The sequence below is a fragment of the Argiope bruennichi genome, chromosome 7, assembly GCF_947563725.1.
Source record: "Argiope bruennichi chromosome 7, qqArgBrue1.1, whole genome shotgun sequence".
Lineage (NCBI taxonomy): Eukaryota > Metazoa > Arthropoda > Arachnida > Araneae > Araneidae > Argiope > Argiope bruennichi.
The window spans coordinates 101,881,872-101,906,515 of NC_079157.1; the positions used below are offsets into that span (position 1 = coordinate 101,881,872).

Below are 24,644 nucleotides of genomic sequence, written 5' to 3' on the forward strand. Positions count from 1 at the left end.
TTTCTGGTAGAATTTGTTTTTATGATAACTAAACACGAAAGTGAATAATCTCTCCGAAACTTTCTCGCATAATCTCTAGAAATGAGTTTGTGTAGTATTAACATGTTGATTATCGTAGGAGTCACTGGTGATAGGTGGTGTAATGTCTTCATCTAGACTGATCAAATAACGAAGCAGAATTTCCAGACAATTCTTTATTTTACAGCCCTATATATACAAAGAACAACTTGTTCTAACCTTCGTTAAATAAATAGTTATTTACATCTGTAGTAGGAGATACAACAGTCAAAGTCGAAGGCTTTCTTGAATTTCAGTTGGTTCTCGGACTCCGAACTCGTGGACGTAGTCGAACATTCCGCTTGCAATTCGTTTCTTCTCTCTCTTAAAAAAAAAATCTCCGCACTTAATTTCGGCGACAATCTCCGCCTATTAATTGACATTGGTCACTTGAGCTCTCTTTCGGCCAATCGGGGTTCAGCAATAGGCTCTCTCAGCGGCGCCAGTGGGTCGTGGGAAGGTCCTTTCACAAAGAGAAACATCTAGCATCCAGATGTTTGGACACCCCTTTCTCTTTGAAGGTACTATCAATACCTCTTGGACGAGGAATTCCAAATGTGGTCTTTCATTATAGTCGCTAATGAACAGATGCGAGACCACCCAGGTGAAAAGATCCATCATCTGGCTATCTCGAGGAGTTTAGTAAGTAACAGCGACGACACAGCTGGCTGTAAATGTCTTATCAGTACTGGGAAACGGGGAATGTTACAGCGGGCCCATATAATCCACTGTAAAACCCCATTCCCATGGCCCGATGCCTTTACGGGTATGATCGTAAATCTACCATCTGACCCATTGTTGGACCACTCTCGCCAGTGGACGTCGATCGGCAACTTCCCATTGTGTCTGTCATTCAAAAACGCTTTGAGCTAGATGGATGAAATTTGGTATATGATCTTTATACCAAATTTGTAGATTCCTATCAAATTTTGAGCAAAATCCATTCAGATAAGATCTGCGTGTCTGGCTGTCTGAATATAAATTAAAATGATTGCTGCAAAATGAAAAGGACTAGATGGATAAAATTTGGGACTCAGATTTAATATTTGCATGTAGATATTTTGAGCCGATTCCTGTGAGGGGTCTACCGTCTGTCGGTCTGTACTTTCGGAAATATATAAACGCGATCACTCAAAACTGCAATGATTTAAATATTTCAAATTCGTTATGTGATTTTGTTAATTACTAGAATAGTTTTGTACCAAATTTTTGTTTCAATCGGTTGGGAAAAACGTATCTAAAACACAAATCCGGTTTTCGGATACTATTAACTGCATGCCAGGAATGCATCGCCAAAAGATCATACAATAAATTCAGTAACAATACTTGATTCATGCCAAAGGTCAATATTTCGTAACTATTGTGCGCTAATGCTATGCAAGACATTCTCTGCCTTTTCTAATCTAACTTTCAAAATTTTTTTGAATTGGGGGAGGGTTAATTATCTTATTTGAGAATATGCGAGAAAATTTTACAAAAATTACTCACGCTGTTTTTTTTTTTTTCCATTTTGCTAGGTAAATTAGACTTAAAAACCTGTAAACTTCTTAATGATATTAAAAAAAAAACTATTTGCATGTTATAATAAGAAAATCAATTGCCACTATACCACCATTACCATAATATATTTTTAACTCATAATTAAAAAAACACAATTACTTTAATTTCATAAATTGAATTGATAAAGAAGGCATAATTCTTTTTGTCATTTAATTATCAGAGCTCGTAATTCATAATCAAAACGAGTTTCTTTAATTAGACCCTACGCAGGTTTTTCTTTATCTAAGCAGCTGTTGCCATCAACATTGCGAAGAATAATAATACCACGCAAAGAAATCGTCTGCATTGTATAAACACAAAAAGTTTACTGTACGTGAGTTCTGCAATCAATAGAAGTTAAAACATCCAATCAAAATAGAAAAATTCCTGGTTTATCTGTGTAAGCAGCTGAAAACCTATCGCTGTTTTATCTTGCGGTGATTCCGAACAACCTGTTGCTTGTTCTTCCAGCTGACAGCTGCATCTGCAAGCACTTGTTTCAGGGAATATTTTTAATCGTTGACAAACATTTCGAATAGCTTTTGATGAAGAACGTCGCTGTTTCGAAGGCACGTTGAGAAAATAAAACGCTAACACATGCTGCTTGCTTTCTATCGGATGTTGTATTTTGAAATCCGTTAAAATGCTTCTTATTGGAGGGATGTTAATAGTGGTTGCAAGGTCGTTCGGATTAAGTAACCAGATTTTATGTATTTCAATCCAAGATGCTTTCTATATCGGAGGAAGAAGGGGTGAACTAAAAATAAGAGTAAAAGACGAACTATCCCATTTAATTCAATATATTTGGTGGCTTTATTATGTACACAAAGCCGCCTTTAGCCACCAGCCGGTTTGCCATCCTTAATACTCGCTAAAATGTTCAATTAATATTTTATGTAGCTTGTTCACCTAATAGGTTTTTCAGAAAAATAATTTTAAGCTTCAAATTTTGATAGTAATATTATTTATTCACTTATTATGTAGGTCTTAAGCCATTCTGTTCATTGTATTACGCTTCTCTTACTAATTTTATATAATACCCGTAAAATTCAATTTTAAATTAACCCTTTAAAAAGCCATTTTTTTCTAGTCATATTATGTTAAAATATTTTTAGGTTTGAAATTAGAATAAGAAATAGGATTCATTTAACTTATTAGATAAATTTAATTTTATTAATGAATTAATTTAGTTAATTAATAATTAAGTAACAAATCAAGACACATCATTTTGACTGAGATAAAGAACTGAAGCATCTAAGTTTCTGACTTACTAAAAAAATGTGTCAGAACTGATGCCAACCTGCATAATTTCATACAAAGATTGATAAATTTGGTGGGGAGCATACTTCCCTCGGCCATAGAAAGGGTTAAAGTAAAAATAATGAAATTACAATTAATATAAAGACGTATTTTAGCGAATCCCAGCATGTCTTTAAAAATATATATGAGAACTAAAAGCAGAGTCGTTATGCATTGAAGTCTGATGTGCACTACAGAATAATTTTCATAATATCTCAAAGAATTATTCAACAAAAATTTCGCGAATTCAATGAAAAAATTCAGTTTTTATTTTTATTTTTAATAGAATATAAACGTTGCCAATAATAATATTTTTTTTTTTCGGTTTATAAATATATTTCAAAAAATTATGAAGTTTAAATTTTAAACAATCTTTCGGTCCTAAAAAATCATATTCTGCAAAATATTTTTGACTCTACAACTTTTTAATAAATAAATAAAAGTTTATATTTCCTGCTTTCAAATCTGAGCGATTTATTAAGTTTTGAATATTACAATATTAGAACAATCGACATTTTCATAATCTAAGGCCATCACTCTTGAGAAACTCTGGGAGAGGATTGGCTTCTTTGAGATGATCGATGAAGTGATTTATAATCACCCGTTTTTATAGAATAGTGCTGTTGAAATGTTCATAAGTCGATCATCTTTAGTGATTGATTTGGTTGATTGGAGTGCAACTCTTTAGGATTTAAAATATTAGCGTCTTAAGAATATTTTGTTAAATATGACTCACAGAACACAGATAAAAGAAAAAATTTAAAATTCGTAATTCATCAGCATTTATTGACTCAAATTATATAAAATATAATTATTTATTTCATTTAGGCCATTTGTTGGGCCGCGGTGGCCTGGTGGTAAGGTCTCGGCTTCGGAACCGGAGGGTTTCAGGTTCGCGACCCGATTCCACCGAAGAACCGTCGTGTAAGGGGGTCTGTTGTACGTTAAATCCGTCATGATCAAACGTCCTCCAGCTGGTGTGGAGTGGGGGGTGCCAGCTCAGGTGCCGTCCTCGTCATCTGACCGTGGTTCAAAATGACGAGGTCCGTCCCAAAATGGCCCTAGTGTTGCTTCAAACGGGACGTGAATATAACCAAACCTAGGCCATTTGTTAACAGTGGTGGTTTGATCTCTATAACTTACAGCACTAGTTTGCGTATTAATCCCACAACTTAACTTTTGCCTTTTTTAATTACATTTGAATAATTTAATAAGTAGTTAATAAAAGTGTTAATTATACTTTTTGCTTGATGCAGGTACATTTTTAGTAACGATATTGTAATCAATTTATTAATATTTAATTAAAAATCTAACTCTAAAATAATATTTAAAATAATTTTTTTTCTGCATTTTTATTTCTGAATTTTTATTACATGTTTGATTGTTGTGTCAATAAATCCCGATATATTATTGCATTCTATTAAGCATTTATAAAGTTTTATAAATATGGGGTTGAATTGTTACAAAATATATAGTGTGGAGTTAAAGTAAATACATGTATAGGAAAATATTGTTTTATTTATTAAAAAAAAAGAAAATATTGCAGCATATTATTTTCCATTTAATTTTTAATTTGTTAAAAATAAAATACAAATGTGGGGTTTGAATTATAAAATATTAAAGTAATAATAACACTTTTTGAAAAAAAACCCGCGGGTCACCTCGAAATGAGGATGAGATGCTTCCGGTATGGTGGTTGGATCTCGCCAACCTGGAGGGTATACTAATAGGTCGGGGATCTAATTCCTCCCATCGATGACGGTACGTACTTCCTTCGGAGAGGGTTGTATTGTGGCCGGTGACGGCCCTTAGGACTCAACCACAGTTCCCGCCAATGTTGCTGTTGCGGCGGTCCGGTCATTCAGTTTTATGGTTTAAATTCGTGTGCCTTCGTGGCGGGTCGGAGAGTTAGATGGTTGACTTAACACTTTTTGAAATATAATTAGTGAGAATCATATCTGCTACATTGCATTCATTTAAGCATAATATATTTTAAAATAACGATCGTCTGTTTAAATGATGATGTGTGCAACAAGTGTGAACGTCGCGCAGCCATAAGTCAAGATAAATTTGTCCAAGATATTAAAAAAATTAATCTAAAATAATAAGTCATTAAAATTTTGGTTTAGTTAAAAATGTTAGTTGAAATATTTAGTTAATAAATGTAAAACTAAATTGATAACTTTATTAAAAAAGGAACTTCGTAATACGCACTGCCTAAGAATAAAACTCTTAAATCCACCTCTAAATAACGTGACTTCGGAAAGATTGCTGCACAGATTCTTCAATCGTAGCCCTTGAGACAATACCATGTCACATATTATTTTATGAACACAAAAACTAGAGCAATTCTTACTGAGTTTGAATTTAGGATTGAAGTGTTACAGGGAGACTGAAAATCTCGGCCGAGTTCGTACCTCTAACTTTAAATCGGTGGATATACAGGTGAAGGATGAAATTTCTATTTCCTCACAACTCTCTTACTACTGAATATAGAAAATTAATTCAAATAATACAAATTTTATTTCATGATAACGAACAACTTTTATTTTTTCATTGTCGCAATTACTTAGAAGTTAAGGGTTGAAAAATGATATTAGATTACTGCTTTTAACATGTGTTTGTGACAACTTGCTGGAAAACTTTCATTCTTGGAATTATCTTCTAATTTCTTCATTTTAGCACTCGTTAAATGAGAGAAAAACACTGCGAAGAAGAGTGACATTCTCTTTCCCTTATTAATCTCGGCAAAAAGATTCGATTTTCGAATTTTTGCTGGGAATTGTTTACGGTAGTTGTTCATCATCACGGAGACTAAACTTAAGCTTGCATCTAGAAATCAGCCAATCACAGCTTTAAATGTGCGCTGTAATTTTAAATTTGACAATCCTTAACTGATCTAGGGATATACTTCTTTGTCGCATCCCCCCCCCCCTTTGGTGCATCAGCATATAAGGCAGTATTTTGCTCGTCTCGTCCTTGGAAATTTATCTGAGGACTCCAGTCCTGCAGATCTAGAATCAATTTTTGATGCAGATTTCGTAACTTTATCTTAGGAATTCTTATCGATAAGTAGCTGACCTATAAGTGGATAAGACGGTGTTGAAAAACAAGTTTTTTATCCTCTTCGCAGCGGATCTGTATTATCACACTGCCGCAACAAGGATATGTAAGATTACTAAACAAGCCTTCATGGCTGTTTACTTGTAAAAATGGCGTTTTTGTGGTTTGGTAATAAATTGTTGATTGAGAGTCATAATGTGTTTGCCATTTAAGGGGGGAAAATCATATGGATATGAAAATAAATCTGTGATAAAGAAAATAGAATTTTTTGAAACGCAAACGATTATTTAAAAAAAGTTAGTAGGAATTATTCGCAAAGAAATAGAAAAAAAAATAATCATGTTTTAATAAATATTCATAATAGTCACACAATTATAATTATTTAGTTGTAACAATATCAAAAGTTGTAAACTCATAAATAAAATTCAAGAAAAATACTTCTGAACTATAAATTTTCACACCGAGGGAGAGAGTCTGAAACACGAAGATTCGTCAAAATCTGGATTTCATTTTTTTGTTTTTTTGTTTGAAGATTACAATATTTCTATACATCGTACGCACGAAAGTAAAAAAAGCATCTTTAAATTTAAAAAAAAATAATAAAAATTTTCATTCAAGATTATTATTTTTTAACAGCCATTAAAATATTATCTTGAAAATAAAAAATATGACGCATTTTTTACTTTTTTTTTCCCATAACATATTTTTTTTTATTTCTTTGCGCAGAAATATTCATATCTCGAACAAAAGTATTAAACAGTGTCAATTCAGAATATTACAGCAAACGATATTATGTTTCCTTTTTTTTTTTTTTTTTTTTTTTTTGTTCTATCGCTGTGTTTGTTCCGTATTAATAAAATGCTCAATTATCGTTTGGCTTCGAGCTAGAATCCGTTTCCGCAGAATACGCTTAAAAATAAAATCCATATGCATCGGTCTCTGAATGACAAGGTATTTCATTGAATGGCACATCCGTTCGCCCTGTACTTGTAACGGCGTTTCTGTTCTCCCATGCGTAAACAATTTGCCCTTGTGAATTTCAAATATCCTAACACACACTGCGCAATTGTGTCCTGCACCGCCGATACCTCGTTTGAGGTCATTCATTTGGCATTCACAAGTTGATATTCAATAAAATGCTGTCGCATTAAAAGCTGCTGTAAAGCATTGCTGCAATTGCGGGATGGCATTGAAATGGAATCTAACGAACATTGCAGGAAAAAATAGAGATTTTTGTTTGTATATGTGCACTTGAAGTGTGTGAATGCAGCAAAAAAATTCCGTCTAGTTATTCAGTGCATTAACCAGCGGGAGTCGTCTCCACAAAACTTTCTCGCACATTCTAATACCCACTGAAGGCCTTATATGGCAGAGGCATATAATAATTATGAAATATTAACCTTCGACATGAATTTAGCTTATTTACTGAATCTATCTTGGCGAGTTATTTGGCGACTAATCCCTTACATGCGGTTAATAATATCTGAAATTCGAATTTGTGTTTAAACGCGTTTTGCACAAACAATTGAAACAAAAATGAGACACAGAACTTTTAAAAATTTATCAAAAAATCCCATATCAAGTTTGGTACATTTCATTCATTTCGTCTTTACATATTTTTAAAAGTACTGACCGACAGGTGGTTAATCCTATATTGGATTTGGCCCACAATTTGATAAGTGAGATGAACTATAAATATTAAATCTGTGTACCGAATTTTATCTATCTAGCTCTCTTCGTTTTGTTGTTATAGTATTACATTATGTTCGAACACTCGGACAGACAGATTTCCTCCGGACGGATTTTGCTCAAAATTTGATAGAAATCTATAAATTCGGTAAAAAGACTTGTACCAAATTTCATTCGCTTAGATCAAAGCTTTTTTGAGTTATATTTTTCACAGACGAACAAATGGACATTTTCCAAAAATGTGTTATTCGAACTCAAAGAGGTCTAAAACGTGGAGATTAGTCAATATCTCGAGTCTAAATTTTTTGGTGATTTCTATATTTTTCTCTATACCACGTATACGAGAAAGTACAAAAGTATTATATTTCGTAAAAGTAGTCACTTTTGGCGATTAATTTTTTCTCCAGGGTTAATGCTTGTTAAGAACTTCAATTAAATATTTTAAATATCTTTATTTCAATGAAATTCCAAACAAAGTATTTTTAAACTTCAAATTTTGATCCACATGGAGCTCGTACTGTTTTAGAAGCTTTATATCGTTCGTTCTTCCCATTTTTCTGCTATCTCATCTAAAATTTTCACTTTAGCTTAGAAAGAAACTTTAACTTTTTCTTAAGTTAAATATTAACTACAAGCAATCGAAATTTTAAGTCTTATTAAAAGCATATCTTAAACTGAAACTTACTCAATATAGAAAAAATAATCCGTATCATCATCAGCAATGAAAATCTAAGACGAAATATTTATAACAATCGTCAAGGCGATTTGTGTTTCATTACAACACTGAAGTATTTTGTTTCAAAACAAGTTTAATAAATTAATTAAAAATGGACAAAAATCGATAGTAATTAAATTGCTATCATTGTAAAGATACTTTTTTTTTATGTTGATGGAAAAAATAGTTTTGTTCTGTAATATTTTCAAAAATTATGGTAAAAAAAATATTAATTTTAATTAATTAAAATTTTATTAAAACCATCTTTCCGAAAGGAATGTTTCCACTTTCCAAATTAAGTTTTTTTCTATAAAACACAACACATACACAGAATCTCATTCTTATTATTAGCAGACATTTAACAATTTTACTTATTTTTTTACAATTTCTTTTCTGCTTGAAATAGTACATGTATGCTCTTAACTGTTATTGATACATGAGCAGTAAAGATGACACTTAAAAAAAAAAGTGACAACACCTGCAAATGCGCAGTTATAATTTATAAGTTTGAATTTGTAAAAATTTGTCTGATAATTCATGCTTATAGTTTATTTGATTATCTTTTTTAAAAAAATTATCTGAAAAAGTGTAACAATTATTTTAAAAAACGACAACCAAGATAATAAATAATTACTTACCTAATCACTTTTTTTTATTCAAAAATTATAGTAGTATCATAGTCTAAAATTAACCAAAAAATTAAAAAGAAATTTAAAATTTTCTTCTATTAACAAAAGCGAAGAATACACTATTGAAAATGAAGTATTAACTGTTGTTTCAGATAATTCATTGATTTTTTTTTTCTTACAGTTCATTCTAATTTATTCTTCTAATATTCATTACAAAATTAGTTTTTTTTTTTACATCTGTTACTTGTCCTAATTATTATTAATAGGTTAATACTAATACTATATATTATTATAATTAATATTATTATAGGTTACTATTACTAAAATGAGTATTTTCAATCGCATTTTCTTATTAAATTCTATTTTATGTTATTTTACTGCATAACATAAGAATTTTTTTTATTGAAAGCAAGATTAATAGAATCTAGTTTTTCATAATGAGTTTTTTTTTTAGAACATCTCTCGCTTTTTGCTTCTAATTTGACTCTATATTGGTCTAAGAACAAAATAATGAATCCAGCAAAACCATTATTCAAAGCTTCACTGCACGAAGAAATCGTTTGGAAATTGTTGGAGACAATTCAAGAACCTCTCCTGGCAACAAGAACGAGTCACGAACATAGCATAATTTACCAAAAACTTCTATCCGTTCGTGCAAGGTTATTTATTTATTTATTCAAAGTTCGTCGGTTTTTGTACCAGGTGGTGCTTCAACTCCAAGCAGATGACACACGTGGATGACATACTTTCATGCATTATTCTTACTGAACATAATTTTTCATTTGAAATTTAACTATTAATAAGAATATTTTCTCAAGCTTGTTCTTTGTTTGAACTTAGGGTCAGGTTACGGTTATGGGAAATCGCAGAAGTTGCTCCATTAAAGATTCATTTATAATTGTTCAGACGGTTACAGAATTGATTACGAGTGGAGGTGTTCAGTTCAAGGAGCAGTTAAGCCTTGCACAGATTTCTGAGAGTGAAGGGTTATGGGAATTCTTTGAAATATTAAGGTGTAGTTCGGATTCGAATGAAAAGCAATTGTTCCAAAGCCGATTTGTTACCAAGTAAAACAATGCAGAAAAGTTGTCCGCCTTACAAAATGGCCGTGACATATTAATCAGCACAACGAAAATCCTAATAATATTCGATTCTTTTTCAGTTTTCTGCCACTTTTAGAATAGATTCAAAGATTTTATTTCATTTTGCAACAATGCCAAATGTAAGAACAGGTTTATCGCTTTTCATCTTACCGCACTTTTTGGAAGAGGTAGTCTTTTAGTATTCGATTTAAGCAACAGATCTTTTGTCAGCGGAATAAACATGAACCCAGTTTCTGTTGAATCACTATTGTTTGGACTATTGTTGTTTATTCAGTAGAAGATAAGCCTTTCATTGAAATATTAAAATATATAATTCTGCAAAGTCATTTAAATTCAAGCCAATTCGCTATATTAAATTAACTCGTTTAAGTATTATATTTGAAGCTTAATATTTGCATTAGAAAAGGTGCAAGTTGCTTTTATATTGTGAAATACTAAATGTCGAGTTTATGAATGTTTTATTCGAAAAACCAATATATTATAAAGGAATAAGTTGAAGATTTGACAGCCAGCATTTGGTATCTGTTGTGTAGTATATCTGAACGAATTGTTCTTTTAATCAAAAAGGGCGGGAAGACTTAATGTAAGAATACTGATAATAATAAAAAATAAAATGGAAGGAAGAATAAGAATAGAGATCAGAAATATTTTCTATATTATTCATTAATTTATTATTTTATTTGTTTAGAATCATTTGTGTAAAATATCGTTAAAAAGTCGTTTTTAAAACCAGAAATGGAGAAAAATAAATAAATTTTCTAGTAAAACTTTTTCTACATTTTTTTTCTTCTTTTCTTTGATTATATAATTCTTGTTTGTTCTATTTTCTTTTTTTTAAAAAAATTAATGCGATTTAACACGAAAGTGAAATAAAGGCATTATGAGAAAAATTCTTGTTATATGTGAAACGCTTTAATGCGCTTCACTGAAGACTCGAACAGATGTTTATAAGAGCTTCCTGCCACAATTTGATACCAAACAATCCGAATATCGTCTGAACGAAATCTGTTGCCAAAGCGTGAACTCCAAAGCAGGAATGAATTCAAAACTGTTCTTAAGAACAGGATTATTCTGATTATTGTTTTATTTTTCGTTTGTTTGTTTGCTTTCTTTCGTTCTTTCACAGCGAAGCACTTTTCAATGTCATTCGAATCTTTTCAAAAGTAGATTTAAAGTATACCTCGCATGCGATTTTCCAAACAGAATAATCGATTTTAGACTTCATTTAACATTCTAATCTCATGAGAAGCAGCTTATGCACAGAAAACCCTGCCGGGAGGATAATAAAAGTTATATAGCTCGGCTGTGATAACAGAAAATCACGCACCCGCGAAGCTTCAGGCAGTAAATGCTATGGTTACGCCATCTTGGAAAAGCAATATTTCTTGAGAAATCCAGTCTTGATTTTTGAGCAAACGAGAATCTCAACCTATCATCTACTTGCCAAAGACTCATTTTCGGAATGGATAATAATAATAAAAAAAAGTAGTTATCGTTCTTTTTTTTCCCTCAAGAAAGCTAAAAAGCGTTGGAACGATTTTGGAAGCGGTGAAATCACTTCGACTTCCTCTTCTAGGCGAATGGAATTGCTCACCTAATGATGCGTTTGCATTACGTTCACTCGAGTTGATTTGGGCGAGGAGCTGAAAATGAGGCGCTTAATGTATTGCTCAGGATTCAGCCTGAGATGTTGGGGAAAGTCATAAAATCTAGCAAACGATATTTTGTAGTTCTTATTTTTGAAATGATTGGAAGAGAATTCTAAACTTCAAGTAAGACGATTCAATTTAATTAGCATGTTATTTTTATAATTAGACGAATTTGTTGCTTTAACAGATTTTTGACTAAATAAAATGGAAATCTAATACTGTAAAAGTCTTCATTGATTATAGATCTCAAAGTTCTTCACCATCTTGAGAACTATTTTTAAATGTTTTTTTTAAATTTTTATTTATTTATTTATGTGCGTGTCTAGTTTTGTGTGTGTGTGTGTGTGTGTGTTTTTTCATCGCATGAGGGGGGAAAAAATCTATAAATTCGAAACTGGGAGGCTAAAGAATAAACGCAGTGACGTCATGAGTGGAAGGGGGGGGGAATTATGAATTCTGGGCATTATGAAATCATAATATTTCTATGTTTAAATTAGCAAATATATGAAGAAGGGGGCGAACAAATATATTTTGACACGAGTGCCATTTTCCTTTCTGGCCCTGACAATATATATAGTGGATTCTAGAATTAAATGATGTGGTACTTTAGTTTAGTTAGATTAACATCATGTTTTGAAGCAACAAGAAATACTATGATATTCAAATGGTAAGATCTCGACTTCGGTTCCAAGGTTGAAATTCGATTCCACTAATTTAATGCACGTTAAATCTGATTCGTGGGCCAAATATTTTCTCATTGGTGTGGTGCAGAAGTTTGGAGAAGAGGATATCATTTCAGGTGTTGTAATCTGATCGGATCTCGAAATTATGAAATCCATCTCAAAATGGCTTAAGCGTTGCTTTCAAATGTATCATTAATACAACTAAATCTAATTAACTTGTAGAAACAAAACTATTTTAACATTCTCTCCGTAATATTGAGCATTGATCAGATGACGCGAACGATGCCTGGTACCCCCTTCTACAAATTTCCACACGAAACCAACCAGTATTTGGTCCACCGAATCTGACGCACAGCTCATAATCGTACAGGCGATTCTTTTGCGTATCGGGTCTCGAACTTGGAACTCTCTGAACTTCGAATTCGTGATCTTGCATCCAAGCCACAGAGGTCCATTCCTACAAAATATACTGACCACAAATGGGCCTGGTGCACTTAAGCCTAAGCATTGAGGGCCAAATGTCTTTCCGTTGGTATGAAGTGGATACTTAGAGAAGGAGTGGTAACTCGGAAGGGCAAACCATTAGAGGGGTCCGTCGGATAGTGAAGGATTTACCTATCGAAATGGACACTTTTTAGAGAGTGATTGTTGTTGTTCCTGGTAACAACTGATTCGGGTTCTTCTATAATTTCCTTCATAATTTATAGTAGATTTTAAACACATATCACTCTGTACTACTTTCACTTTTATTCTTGGCGATATTGGCTATTGATTGGCATAGCTCCAAACTGATTTCATGAATAATTTTGGGGGTACTTTGCCACATTTGTTGATTTAAAAGATTCGTTTAGAAGTCGAAACCTGCTAAGGCGAGGGTATCCAAAATTTATTTATTTATTTTTGTGAATTTGATTGACTTTTCAATTATCGGTTTTGATTGCTTTTCTAAATTTCTTTTTCTTTTGTAATCAAGTAAAAATTTGGGCAAATCCAATGAAATTGAACCATGTCACTACATTTTTTTTAAATTAAAAAGTTAAATAAAACTGCAATTTGAATGCCACCCATGATAATCAAATTCATTTTTCTTAGCGTTATTTAAAGGGTGGCCGGCGTCCTGGCATAGGTTCGGAATCCATAGCATCCTGGCATAGGAATCCCGGTTCGGGCATGGCTGTTCTTCATCTGTGTCCTATCTGTGAGGTGTGTGAATGTGCCCCCCTGTAAAAAGGGTTGTGCAAGCGAATGTGTGAGTTTCATCTTCATATGAGCTAGAAGTCAGACTTCTGCCCTCGGGTGTTCAGAGCTTTTACCCTCAGAAGCGACTGCACCCCCTTTCCGTGGTAACGCGGACACGACATCATCATCATCATTTAAGGGTGTCCCGAAATTAACACAAATTTGACTTTGCCAACATTCGTGCAGTAAAGTGTTAGCAACACTTTTGAAATAACCATCTGATAGCTGATAGTTTAGGGTTAGTAAAAATGGAGCGTTACACGATAGAACAACGTGTTTTCATTATTGAACAATATTTCAAAAATAATGAAAGTCTGGTGACCGCAGTTCAAAAATTTGAGAATTGGCCTCCGAGATCGTGTGATTTAACACCAATGGATTTCTTTTTTAGGGTTAAAAAGAAGTCAAAGGGGTATGCTAACAAGCCCACAAGCGCGAGTGCATTGAAGGAGGAAATTCCATGCTGAATCAATGAAATTCAGTCATATTTATGCAAATTGGTCATGGAAAGTTTCGACAAAAGAGTGCATATGTGCCAGGAAAGTCGTGGAAGCCATTTGCCCTATGTGTTATTCCATACGTAACCCTATCCTGTGTGCTTTAAGATTCAATAAAAATATAACAATTTAAAGAAATAAAGTGTTTTTTTTATTTAATTCAAATCTTGCGCTGACACGTTGTTCTATCGCTCCATTTTTATTAACCGTAAACTGTCAGCTGTCAAATGGTTATTTTAAAAGGGTTGCTAACATTTTACTGCACGAATGTTGGCAAAGTCAAATCTTGTGTTAATTTTGAGACATTCCTCTCTTTTTGCTTTTTTTCTCTACTCAAAATCAATGGTTAATCTATATAAATTCTATCACTTTTACTTGAGAATGCAATATGTTTTTTAAAACGAATGCTAAACATTTTGAACCCCATTCTTATCAGCACCATTTATATATAAACAAACAACAGCGAACAATTTTCAGGAAATGCGGGTTCTAAATGATTCATAACTAACTGTCAGCGGAACTCATTTAAATCCTAAGGTCGTTTCCCTAATTGAAACGCCTACTTTCAAAGCTGAGCAAAACGGCTGCTTTCACCAGCATGGCCTTCCAAATGCTTAATCATACAGCATCTGCAGATGACGGGCGTTTTGAGGAACTAAGATCAGTTTTGACCATCATGTGGGCTTCATGGTCATCTGTTTCCACTCCATTTTTTTTTTTTATGAGTCAGTCGAAAACTTTTTAGTGTAATTTCCCTAGTGAGGTTTTGGACCTCGAAATTAGTTCCAATTTGGAGGCAACAATGATTGTTAATGTTGAGAATTTCAGTTAGCAATGCAGTTATGCTGGGATTGTTGATGGTTTTGTGAAGATTTATGAGTTTTCGTGGGCAAATGCGAAGGTGTTTGTTCAGTGGCAGATTTCCGGCTAGGAAAAGGCCTAAGATTGCCTAGAAGAGAATGCCACAAACGGATTAAAAGATGCAATTAGTCTAATTGTCCAATAAATAAATTAGTAAAAAATTGCAAATTCTATTAAATATAAAATATTAGCTTAATATAAGCGCTTCGTTAAGCATAATATTCCATTTCGAATACTATTTACAGTTTTTATAAATGCTAAGTATCTGCAGAAATAATATTTTGTATAAAAATGAGGCATGTGTAATCGCAAGTAATAAATAAATGAATAAAAAAGAATCATTTCGAAGTCATATAATTTTCAGAAATTACTAAAAAAAATTAATTTAAAATAAACCATTAATATGTTGGTTAAGTCAAAAATATTTATATTGAAATATAAAACTAAATTAACTAGTTAACATAAAACTTAAATAACTAAAAAAGAGAAGGCCTAGGTCTGCAAAACGCCTAAATTCGCCTCTGTGTTTGTTCTAATATACCCAGTGGGGGTTATTTGACTAGGTAGACGGGCCGCGGTGGCCTGGTGGTAAGGTCTCGGCTTGTGAGACGTAGGGTTTCAGATTCGAGACCCGATTCCGCCGAAGAACCGCCGTATAAGAGGGTCTGTTGCACGTTAAATCCGTCGTGCCAAACGTCCTCCCGCTGGTGTGGTGTGGTGTGGCGTGGAGAGGGGGTTGCCAGCTCAGGTGTCGTCCTTTTCATCTGACCACGGTTCAAAATTACAAGGTCCGTCCCAAAATAGCCCTAGTGTTGCTTTACAACGGGATGTTAATATAACTAAACTAAACTAAAATTGACTAGGTAGACTCATTCAGGTTTGGATAGCAGTACATAGAATTTAATGGAGTATTAAATTAGTTGCCAAACAAAATGCAAGTTCTATGGAAATATAAAATATTAGAACCACAGTGTGTCTTCGAATTTAATCAGAAAAATCATTATGACAGATCCCTAAAGATTATAAATTTTAACATTATATTTCTTTGAAATCTATTATTTTGTTATAAATAGCATAATAATTCTGCTCTTTTATTTGAGAGGTAAAGTATGGGAAATTAACAGTTATGATTAACTTTCAGGATATTAATTTTCACTCATATACTTTAATATATATATATATGTGCGTGTGTGTGTGTGTGTGTGTGTGTGTGTGTGTGTGTGTGTTAAACATATTTTAGCAGTTGCGTAACTGAATAGAAGAAACTTTTGGAATTTTAAAACTTCGATTTGTTTCATCACGGTAGTCATATTAGGTACAAGAAGTGACAATAAAACTGATGTCCGTTTGCATAGCGAAACAAGTGCAAAAGAGACTAAAATTTTTCCCTTCAGTGATTTTACTATGAGATTTTGATAGAGATTTCTTTGACTCGTGTAGTCTTAGGAAAGGGAAATTTAGGTATATATTTTTTAAAGATCTCTAAATTTCCTTAATATTCCTAGATCCCTATGATCTCTAATGCCTACAACATTTTTTTTTAATCCACTCGGAGTGAGAGAAAATGCTGAGATCGTTAGCTTTCTAGAGTGCGTGTAGAATTAATTAAACAAAAAAAGTGGAATTGGATCAGGAAATACCTAATTTAGGATAAAAATTTGAAATCAATTAAGATTTAAATTAGATTTTAAGATATCATTACATGTGTGTGTATTCACAAATTTACTAAAATAAACCAGCGGGAATTGTCTCTCTGAAACTTTCTCGCATATTCTGCAATATTACCCCTCCCCCTCGCAAAAAATTATTGACTTTTGAATGTTGCGGATGTTTTGCATGGTATTGGCAAGTAATAATTAGGATTTTAGAACTTTTTTAAAATTATTTTATTATTATTTATGTCTCCGAGTTATTTTTTGTCTACATAACCCAAATTAGCATTCTGTATCATCGATTCAAAAATTAAATATAAAGTTCTAAAGAGCCTTATCTGCCTATGAAAGCTACAATCCATTAATCGTTTTCAATAAGGCTTCAGGGAATCTTGCAAGGTGGGAAAAATACTTTTCAAAAACACTGCTTACACTTAGTCCATTTGTTTATGCTGAAGAACTGGTCAGTTTTTAATTTTCTATTCGAAGCGCGTTTCGACTGACCTTGAAATGACAATGAAAAGTATCACGCACTAATTCGAATGAGCCGTGATTGGCCAAAAAGCAGCAATTACAGTCCGTAATTCTGTTCGGCGGGTTTACATGAGACGAAAATCACATTTGAACACTTTTGACCTATTTCAAAACAGAAAACGATTTTCTCATTCAGGCAGTTGTTTATATGAATTTCGTAACTAGGTACCCTTTTTTTACTGAATTAATTTCGCAAACGATAGTTTCCTGACTAGAAAGAACAGGTAAAATTCGAAAATAATCCATTATAGGAGTGTTTATTTTTTATCTATCGTTATCTCGAGTTTAGTTGTTTTCTGTAATGAATTTAACACGAAGAAGCAATCAGTACTCGTTACAATAGGATTACAATATAATTTAATGGTGCAATATCTTATTTTTTTTAAATAATCACTTCTGAGAGTTATTGTTTTATAAAGTTAAATTAAGAGGACGATAAATCGTGATAAGAAAATTTATCGTTTCATTATAAACTAGGTTTCTATAGAACGAAATGACGCAGAAATGAATGCAGTTGTATAAAATGATAAGCGCATTAAATTAACATGGCCAATACAGTGCGTGTCCCGACTTAAAAGAAATGAGAATGCTCTCATGGAAATTTTCTTGCATGTTCTTTCATAAAATTGTTATCTCTTTTCTTTGCCCTAGTTTAACACCAGTGAGAATGGTCTCCTTGAAACTCTCTCGCATACTTCTTAGATGTTACCCTTCTTCTTACCCGCAAAAAAAAAAAAAGGATTTTGGGAAAGGTTTTGAACTTTTGAACGTCACGAGTTCCCAGAGTACCGCGCATGAGCTTTTTGTGCTTCGCTTTATAGCAAAGAAAAATGGGTAAGCGTTTTGGATACATTTTCGTCGAGTGACTGAAACTAAAAGCTAGCACCCAACTGCAATTTTAAAAATCAGCGGAAGTGGTCTCCTAAAAACTGTCTCGCATACTCTCTAATAAACTTGTCATGCCAGAGAAAGCCTTGTATGACACTGGCGTACATTAGTTACGAAATGTTAACTTTTGGCATGAATGTATCAGTTTTATTGACTTTATCATGTCATCCTTGGCTAGTTTTTTGGCGACTAATACCTGGCATGGTAACTGAAAATCGAATTTGTGCTTTAGATACGTTTTTCTCAACCGATTAAAACAGAGATTTGATACAAAACTGTACTTGTAATCACAAAATGCCAAGCCAAATTCAATAGATTTAAGGCATTCCATTTTTAAACTATCGCGTTTACATATTTCTGAAAATACAAGCCAATAGATTGTCAACCTCTTGTTCAAACTTTGATACGTGTTTACGCTGTAAACGCTAAATCTGCGCACCTAATTTTATTTATCTAGATATTTTCGCTGTATTGTCAAGTGTTAGCTTATATTTGAGCAGCCGGAACACCCTCTGAATTATATATTTTGCTCACAATTTGATAGAAATCTGCAAATTTGATGAAAAGAGCGTATACCAAATTTCAACAGTCTAGCTCGAAGCGTTTTTGAGTGATCTTTGTTATAGACAAATATTTTCCAAAAATGTGTTTTTCGAACTGAACAGGAGGTCTAAAATGTGGAGATTCATTGAAATATCGAGATCGAATTTGCGATTTATCGTGTCTATCCGCATGTGAATGTACAGACGTACAGACGGTCATTCCGTCTACGGATTTGGCTCAAAATGTGTAATGAATCTGCATTGTGGATGTTTAAACTAGGTATTTATTACAATTCATACATCTAGCTCTTTATATTTTGTAGTTATCATATTCATTTGCCCTTAAATAGACAAACTTCCTCTGAACGAATTTCTTTCAAGATTTGAAAGATATTGTTACGAAATTTCCCGGGGTTCGTTTGGATAGTGGGAGTTATAGGGTGTGAAGAACGCTCAATCAGCAGGCGGCAGTAGAAAATAAAACAACGACGTTTATTTACACGAAGACACACAGGACAGCACAAAGACAACTATATACAGAACAGAAGACGATTATCTTCAGCCGAGATGTGCAGCATACAACAAGACTCTACTGCAGACAGTAGCGCGCAGCTTAGTTCAGCACCAGCTTGACTCCGTCGCTGCTCCGCTTATCTCTGGAAGGCCAGTTCTTTACCGCCGATTCCGACTACTCTCCACCGTCGATCCCGACTACTCTTCTCTGTCGCTTCTGACTACAACTCTTCGACTACGACCATTGCACTCCTCCGGCAGCTGCTTGCTGCTCCTTTTATAGGTCTCAGGAGGCGGGGCTAGAAGCCTCTCAACCAATCAGGAACGTTCGAGGCGTATTTAGGTTTCTACTGGACGGAACGGGAAAATTCTCGATGTTTCGGGTATAATCTATTTTGGCGTCAAAGTCGCCAAATGATCGCGAAGTTTGTCGCCAAGCTCTGGGACCTCCTATGGAACCAACTATGCTGGGAAGTCGCATCACAGATTCGTAACAATATCTACGAATTGTGTGGAAAGACTATGTCCTAAATTTCATCTGTTTAGCTCAGTGCGTTTTTAACTTATCATGACCACAGACAGTCAGACGTGATTCCAAAAATGTGATGTTGTTGTTTATTTTAGGCGAAGAGAGGTTTGAAACATTTAATTTCATCAAAATCTCTAGCTCGAATTTTTTTAAACACTTCCATTGCTTTTTCCATAAAAATTATTAAAAAAAATTACGTTGAAATAATAGAAAAACCAATTATAGCATTCTCAGAAGTTACCAGCAATATTTCCCAATCGAAAGGTAAAAAAGAAATGTATTCTTAAGTATTATTCATATGTGCTGTGAGCGCTATTAAGGATATAGCCCTCACTGCACATCTGAAACGAATTAGTAAGCGCCTCTTCTGCCAGAATGGAGAACTTCAAGGAAAAACTTAGAAGAACGATCCCCCCCCCTTCTTTTTTTTTCCTCTTTCCTTTTGGTAGCGCGATGAACTAATCAAAAAAGGTCTATGCAGGGTTTTTATTTTCTCGTTTACGAAGTATAGAGGAAGTATTTTAATCGTCAAAAAAATGAGAACCCGAGATTCTGAAAAATCTCCTTGATTCAAGACGTCGCTGAATCCGAAACACATTTTTGCCATTATATCTGTCTCTGAACATGATACTCAAAGATGCTTTGAGCTATACGGCTGAAATTCAGTATATGAAATTATGATCAAATTTGTCGATTTATCTCAAATTTGGAATAAAATCTATTCACGGGAAATTTGTCTTCTGCCTGTTTATAAAATACTACTCGATAACTACAAAATGCAAAGATCTAAGTAAGTAAAATTTTGCACACAGGTGTGGCATCTAAAGTATAGTTACTTTTAAAATTCTGAACCAAATTTTGTCAAACGGTTGACTGTCTGTCAGTCTATATTTTTGGGTGCATGAAAACGCAAAAATTCAAAATCTTAATGACTTAAATCAATGAAATTAGATATGTTACTTTGCGACAACCATTGTGACTAGGGATTGCAATACCGAATACCGGTATTTTGAGCCATTTGTACAATTTTGTAATACCGGTATTCACCGGTTTAATACCGGTATTAAGTTTAAATACCGGTATTTCGGTATTTACTAGACATTTTTAAAATTGTCTCCACTATATGATCAGGGATAGCCAACACAACAAAATAGTATAAGTTTTTGTTTTTATGTCACCCTAACGGGCGACATTAATTAGCTAATGAATGGCTTAATTTGTTGCTTAAATCTAAATTAGCCAAATGTGGATTATCCCTGAAAGAAGATATTTTATCAATAACGACTGATGGAGCAACAGTTATGAAAAGAGTTGGAAAGTTGATGGGTGCAAATCAGCAGTTGTGCTATGCACATGGAATTCAATTAGGAGTAATAGATATATTATACCAAAAAAATAAAGAACAGAAGAATCCAAATACTGTGGATATAGAAATTTTGGATTTCAACTTTGAAAAGAGTAAGAGTGATATTGACGATGAAGATAATCGATAACCTATCAAGAATTGCTTCCTATAATTTATAAAGTTCAAAAAATTGTTAAGATATTTAAAGGTTCCCCTATAAAACGGATAAATTACTAAAATATATACTAACTGAAAATAAAACAGAATATATGTTAATATTAGATTCTAAAACACGTTGGAACAGTTTACTCCTAATGATGGAACGATTTTTGAAACTGAGAAATCCAATCCAAAAACAATAATCGACTTAAACCTGTAAATTAATTTTTCAGATAGTGAATTCGACTTAATATCTAGAACTATATCAACTCTACTTCCAATAAAACTGACTATTGAGGCATTATGTCTGTGAGATTCTAATTTATTAACAGCTAATGCAACAATAAATTTCATGCTGCAGTCACTGAAAGAACAGCACACATTAATATCTGAAGAATTATATATTACATTGAAAAATCTCACAGAAGAAAGGCATACCGAAATAGAAAATGTCTTATGGTATTTACATAATTACAATGATTTTAAAAATGAAAAAGAAGAAAAGAAAATAACCAATTCAAATCTGGTTAAGTTTAGAGTAAATTTTCTTAAAATTTTTTTACACACAAACCTATCCACATTCAGAATTCGATTCAGTTATCGAAGATTATGATGTCACTACTGTCGATAGTGACAAGGAATTGTCTCTTGAACAAAAATTAGAATTAGCGATAAATAAAGAAAAATTCAACGAACCAAAATACAATACAGAAATCAGCTATATCCAAAACCATCCGACGAGAAATCGATTTATTTGAAGATGAGGGATTTAGAGGTAAATACTTGGAAAAAGTATATCGCGCATTGCTAACAGTACCACCAATTAGCGTAGATGTCGAAAGAGCGTTTTCGACAGCTGGTCATTTTTACACAAAATTAATTTTCAGGCTTAATGACAGTACAATGGATGCATTATGTTTTTTAAGATCACGTTTCAAATATTTGTAATAGTACCGCTGACTGAATAGTGATATTTACACTTATTTTGTGATTTAAATAAATAAGATGATTCTTTATATTTTTGTGATTATATACTGTTATAATTTACAAATTATTTTTTGTGTTTTTTACACTCTAACAAAACTGGCAAATAAAACAAAGAAACGCCTGTGTTTTCTTTCTTTTTCTAAAATTTCTAATACCGGTATTAAAACCGGTATCCCGGTATTAAGATTTGAAAAATACCGAATACCGGTATTGAAATTTTGGTCCGGTATTGCAATCCCTAATTGTGACGTTCTGTCAAATTTTGATGTCAGTAGGTCGGCATAAAATACTGTTACGAATCTGTGATGCTGCTTCCCAGCATAGCTGGTTCCATAGCAGGTCCTAGAGCTTGGCGACGACTTTGGCGACAAAATAGATTATACCCGAAACATCGAGAATTTTCCCGACCCGTCCTGTAGGAACCTAGATACGCCTCGAACGTTCCTGATTGGTTGAGAGGCTTCTAGCCCTGCCTCCGGATGCCTATAAAAGGAAGCAGTCCTGCCGCTGCCGAGTAGTTGCGAAAGTCGAAGAGTAGGCAGAACCGACGATAAAGAACTGGCCTTCCAGAGCTAAGCGGAGCAGTGATAGAGTGAAGCTCGTGCTGAACTAAGCTGTGTGCTACTGTCTGCTGTAGAATCTGTTGTATGCTGTTGTATGCTGCACGTCTCGGCTGAAGATAATCGTCTTCTGTGCTGTATATAGTTATCGTCTTTGTACTGTCCTGTGTGTCTTCGTGTAAATAAACGTCGTTGTTTTATTTTCTACTGCCGCCTGGTGATTGAGCGTTCTTCACACCCTATAACTCCCACTATCCAAACGAACCCCGGGAAATTTCGTAACAATACGTCCAAAATATATATTCTCGTGATAGATTTTGTTAAAATACTAGATTCACATCAAAGATATCTTATATTTCGTAACTATCATTTCCCAGTGCCATTCAACGTATTCAGGGCATTTCCTAGGTCCACAATTTTATGTGCAGGAAAAGAGATAAGATATTTATTGCGGAGTATGTAAGAAAGTTTTTGGACAACATTCTTACTGCCCCCCCTTCATCTACTGGATTTTAAAAAACGTTTTCTATTGCCATTTAGCTTTCGACTGGAAGAAATATTTCCCCTCTCTATGACAGATGAAACCAATGAACATACTCTCCCTTCGGCTTTCTTATGCACTCACACACTATCACTAGGCTTGTTCTGTGGTAGCCTAGTAAGTAGCGCCAAGGCATGACAGTATTTCTTCGCCCCCTGTTATTATCATTGATTTACTAAAGGTAAATTGCGCCTAGGGTGTGGCAGTAATATTTTGCCCGCTGTCTTCATCACTGATTAAATAGCGGTGAATGGCGCCCGGGGGGGGGAGCATGCTAATATTTTTTTCGCGCCCTTATCAAATTATAATCATTTATTTAATAAGAGTAAATCATTGATGGTGATTTGGTAATATTTTATGCCGCCCCTCCATTGTATTTAACCTTAAAAAATAAATAGGACAACTACTTTATTTCTATAACTCCCCCTAAGACTGGAATGAGGGGCATGTATAAACCCTTGCTCTCCGACCGCTACACCATTATCAACTGCCTAGGGGGCCTCGAGAATCTTTATTCCCCCTCTTAATTTCTTTTTAAACAGTTTTTTCAAGAAAATTTGATTTTGTACTTTCATTTAATTTGCATTTGTGCATTCGAATTTACTCAAATTGAAAAAAAAAAAAAATCCTAAGGATATTGTTAAATGTCGTAAAGTTCAGGAGAATTATTTTAAAATATATAGTGTATGAAAATTTTTCAAATTTAATTGCAAATTAGTATGGTTCTATTTGATTTGGAGAAGAGTAGAAAATGATCTGCTGTATAATGTTTTATTATCTCAATTGTTTTAATTTTTGTCTCTTAAAAACTACTTCTATCGAAATTAAATTGCTTACTTTTGCAAGTTGCAATTCGAGAAAATGATTCCAAATATTGTCCTTGTCCTTTAAATCTATTCTATTTTTAATCTTTATCCAAATGAAACAATAGCTAGACTGAACAGTAGCTTGACTCTGCTCCCGAATACGCTCGCTCGCTCTCTAGCGATAAATATTATTTCGCAATCGGGAGAAAAAGTTCGATCGATAACTTGACTGTTTTCCACACATCAAAGGATGAAGCAACCCTTTTTCCGGAGCCCTCGTGGCCTAATGGATAAGGCATCGGTCTCCTAAACCGGGGATTGCGGGTTCGAGTCCCGCCGAGGGTATGATGTGATCATTTTGTAATAAATAAACCGAAGTGAAGGAAAAAAAAAATTAACGACAAAAAAGCCTTGACAAAACTGAAACATGTATGTTTCTTATTACAATAGACATGGTTGGTTTATAATTAAAATTACTTTTATTTAAATACTAGCCTCTTGTGGCGACTCACTTGCGACGTAGATGTATACTTGAAAAGTGTTCATATGAAACGAAATAAAAGCG

The 24,644-nt window shown here is 33.5% G+C and overlaps 1 non-coding gene across 1 annotated transcript; it reads left to right on the plus strand.

The window, feature by feature from the left end:
- Window positions 1-24,351: 24,351 nt before the first annotated feature.
- Window positions 24,352-24,424, plus strand: Trnar-ccu (transfer RNA arginine (anticodon CCU)). Its single transcript has one exon. It is a non-coding gene; the product is annotated as a tRNA-Arg (tRNA).
- The last annotated feature ends 220 nt before the right edge of the window (window positions 24,425-24,644 follow it).